Raw genomic sequence first — 4,294 nt, 5'->3', positions numbered from 1 at the left:
GACCATAACAGAATTCTGAAATAAAGGTCAGAAAATGGAAGAATTTGAAGCTGCAAAGAATTCTATAGAGTCATTCTAATCCTCAGGCAGCTAATCCAAGTAAGGAATAAGTTTTAGAAGCATCTCAAGGGCAGCAAAGGAAAGGTTATATAGAAAAAGAGGATGCTAAATAGATGACAGGTCAGAAATGTGAGCTGATGGAGATAGTGAGGCAGTCCTCAGAGAAAATAAGCTAGTCACATTTTATCTCTAGTTGATTTTATTTCACTTGTATATTTGAAGAGTTTGAATATTTAGAAGCTCAGTTATCCAAAAAAAGTTTTTGTAAAGGATTAAGAAAGATTTTGGGGGACATCAAAAGTAGCCATAGTAAACAGGATTTGTTTTATGCATTTTTCTTTCTTTCAAAAAGAACTTGAGAAACCTTCCATTTAGAAAACTTTCTCTTTCAGTATAGTGTTTTGTTTAACAATATAGAAAGGCACCAATGTAATGATTTATTCATGTATTAATTCTCTTTGTGGCTTTGCCTTTGCACTGTTTCATCCTATCTGAACTTGATGGGAAAAATTAAACTGGATATTGAAAAATTTGATGCAGAGAGACATATAAGAGGATGTTGGTGAACTCAACACATTGACCCCTAATACCTCTATCAAAATGTCTTGGGTATTAAGGGAATTTCTCTGAAGTAATTTAAGTTCCTAGAAATTGAGTGCTTTATAAATGTAAGGTATGCATGTATGTACGTATGTATGCATATATGAATGTATATATATGTGCATAGATATATTATACATGTATATGCACATATACATACATATATAACTTTTTACAGGGAGATTATTTTATTTTTGTTTAGTTATATTTTAAAAATATTATAATGAATGTTTTCTTTTCTTTTTTTTTAAAGAAAGATATCTGATATCTAGGCATTTCAGAAATGAAATGCTGAACTCAAGGAATTTTGAAATATGGTCTATACATTTTATTGTTTCTATTATTTTGCTTCTTACGGCCCAACCAGTGAATCTTCAAAGAACATAAAATCAAAGAGAAAACAGGTTCCAATCATGGCTGTTTTGATTTTATATGTAGATGTGCAGGAACATGTATTACAAAATTGTCCGTATTTGTGAAAATGTTATTTGCAAATCCTGACCAACAATTTGAAATCTTCCCAATTGTTATCTTTTCATTAATGATTTTCACCTCAAAGTCAACATCTCAAAAATAGTCACATATTGCGTAGGGATCCACAATTTTAAAAAGTATTTTCTTTGCTTTATTTTAGATTGTGAATTCTGTCAGGGAAAGTTCCTATTTCTATACAACATAATCTAATGTTGTGCCAGGAGGGGCTTGAATTTCTAACTCTTTCAGGTGGCAAAGGCACCAGCAGCTGGTACAACTCAATCATCTGTGAATTGCAATTATCTATTAATCAGTATTATTAGTGAGTATCTTAATGTTGAATAGAAATTGTGGTTAAAGTAGATACTTTCCTCCACTGCCAAATACATTCTTAATCTTATATTTGTTCAGTGTTTCAGTGTCAACTATCACTTGAGAGACCATGAAGATGTCTCAGTCATCTCTTCAAAAGAAGCCAGGTTAAAAGGAATGGCTTTTCTTGTTGCAGCAATGAGAGGAAACATGGTATGTGTAAAATTTCAGAAGGTGTCTGTCTCCCTCTTGTCAGCTTATAAAATAACTGAAGAGGTGAGTGCCTTGTGTAGTGCCCAGATGCTGCACTTGATGAGTGTGGACAACAGAGAGAGATGATGATACTCTCTTAGACCATAAACATGACTGAAACATCTGATACATTTTGTGATTTTTGTTTCCTTAATGATCAGTTCTAATCACATCACTCTAACACTTAAAGATTTTTAATGGCTCCTTAATGATCCATAAATGGATTCAAGCACACATTTGATCCCAGCAGGAAAGGCCCACTACTATTTGAATCCAACTAACTTTTATGACTTAATCCTTCTTCATTCTCTTTTTACATATACTGAGTTCCAACTAAATAACATATTACTCACTATATATATGTACCTTTGTGTCTTTGCTAATGCCATTTACTTTTTTTTCCTCTTCTAGGTCATTTCAGCTTTGATAACCTACAGCATGATTGAAAAGTTTGGTGACTTTGGAATTTTTTCATTTTAGATTGAATGCTGCTAAGTATAGGGAAGAACATAGGTAAATAGGGGCTAGATTGCAAGAAGAAAGCATGCAAAGGAAATAATTTCACAAATAAATTGTGAAAATGGGTTGAGAATCAAAGACTTGAACTTTTCCTGAATGAAGTCTTCTATATGTAGAAAGAGATTCTTGGGCCAGAGTCATTGGTGGTTGTTATTGCTTGGTGGGTAACTCAGACAACCAATTGTATTTGTCGGATCATGAGAATCCTGAATATTTTTTTGAGAGTAATAATGATATTCGTCATCTGTGGAGAATCTGGCCAGGTGAGCTGAGTTTGTCTTTTACCACGCAGGGTTTATATTCTTTAAGGAGTAGACTTGGTCCCTCATTGAAGCGATAGAAAACCCAGTTTAGTATCCTTAACTGAATAGCAATAGATTGTAAACTCACTGAAAACAGGAGCCACATATCAGGGAAATTTTGTAACCTTGTGTCTCTGTGCCCAGTAGGACCTAGAATTGCTTATTTGAATTAATGTTGGGCAATTAAGATATTTTTGAATATTTTCACATAACTAGTACTATATCCCTAGGAATAAAAATGTATAATTGTTAGTTATGACAAATCATTAATATTCTTTTAAAATATCCTTTCTTAATAGTATTTCATTTTTACAAATATATATATATTCATTTTTGTAAAATTTTATATTTCTAAATTTTCTCCCTCTCTCCTTTACTTCTCCCTTCCCCAAGACATCAAGCAATCTGATATAGATTCAATATGTGTGTAGTTCTTTTAAAAACATTTTCATTTTTGTCATGTTGTAAAAGAAAAATCAGACTAAGAGGGGAAAAAAGTGAAAAAAACTCTCCAAAAGTTGAAAATACTATACTTCAATTCACATTTAGTCTCCATAGCTCTCTGCATGGATGTGGCTGGCATTTTCCATCCCAAGTCTATTTAATTGGCTTGAATCATCACATTGTTGAGAAGAACCAAATTTATCACAGTGAATCATCACATAATCTTGTTACTGTGTACAGTGTTCTGCTCACTTCCCCAGGATAAGTTCATGTAAGTCTTTTCAGGCTTTTCTAAAATCAACCTACTCATCATTTCTTATAGAACAATAATATTCTGTTATATTCATATAACTTATTTAGCCATTCCCCAACTGATAGGCATCCACTCAATTTCTAGTTCCTTGCTACTGCAAAAAGTGCTGCTACAAACATTTTTGCGAGTGTGTGTCCTTTTCCCCTTTTTATGTTCTCTTTGGGATACAGTCCCTGTAGTGCATAGCTAGATCCAAAGCATATGCACAATTTTATAGCCCTTTAGGCATAGTTCCAAATTGCTCTACAGAATGGTTGGATCATTTCACAGATCCACCAACAATACATAAACTCATATTTTTCATGTCATATATTCATAATGAAAACATATGTGCTACCTTCAAAGACATTAATCCCATAATTATTGTTCTCCCATTTTTCTGTAAAGGGTTGAAACTCTTAAAAGGTATGCTTGAATCAGACAACCGAGCACTTAAGGCTAATTATCCATTGGACAATGACTCTATTAGCATATATTTGGAAAACCGGTCCTTCTCAATGCTGGTTGTGGTGCTGGCTCAATGTTTGGTGTATGCAGATAATCGTAGGCAAGGATTGGGGTGGGGAGTGAGACAAGCGAGACTGATTAATCATAGGCAAGGATTAGAGTGGGGTGTGTGAGACAAGCGAGACTGACTTTGTAGCAGGACAAGGAGGAGAGAAGTTTGTGGCGAGCCTCATGGCAGTTTGTCTTCTTCACTTCTCCCCCGTAAAGACCAAGGACTTTTACTTATCCTGATTCTGGTTGATCCCAAGGCCTCCAGGGAGCTAGTCCAGATTTTACATTTTTCAATAAGATTTTTATAAACTTAAAATATGGTTAACTTAGGCTTTGCATGAGATACTGACCATTAGATCAGGTATAACATGGTTCTTTTTTAAAGAAAAAAAACCAGAATCCTACTTAGTATGTGTATAAAAGTATTAACAAGTGTAATAATTAGATGTTTAAAATAAATTATCTTGTTATTTGAGTTTAACTATTTGGTGACCTCTCATTTGCAAGTAAATGGTATGCA

The 4,294-nt window shown here is 33.6% G+C and overlaps 1 pseudogene; it reads right to left on the bottom strand.

The window, feature by feature from the left end:
- Positions 1 to 1,012: 1,012 nt before the first annotated feature.
- Positions 1,013 to 1,578, bottom strand: LOC127544723 (phospholipid scramblase family member 5-like; annotated as a pseudogene).
- Positions 1,579 to 4,294: the final 2,716 nt, after the last annotated feature.

Source organism: Antechinus flavipes, chromosome 1, assembly GCF_016432865.1.
Source record: "Antechinus flavipes isolate AdamAnt ecotype Samford, QLD, Australia chromosome 1, AdamAnt_v2, whole genome shotgun sequence".
Classification (NCBI taxonomy): Eukaryota; Metazoa; Chordata; class Mammalia; order Dasyuromorphia; family Dasyuridae; genus Antechinus; species Antechinus flavipes.
This window is presented reverse-complemented; position numbering and strand designations above follow the sequence as displayed.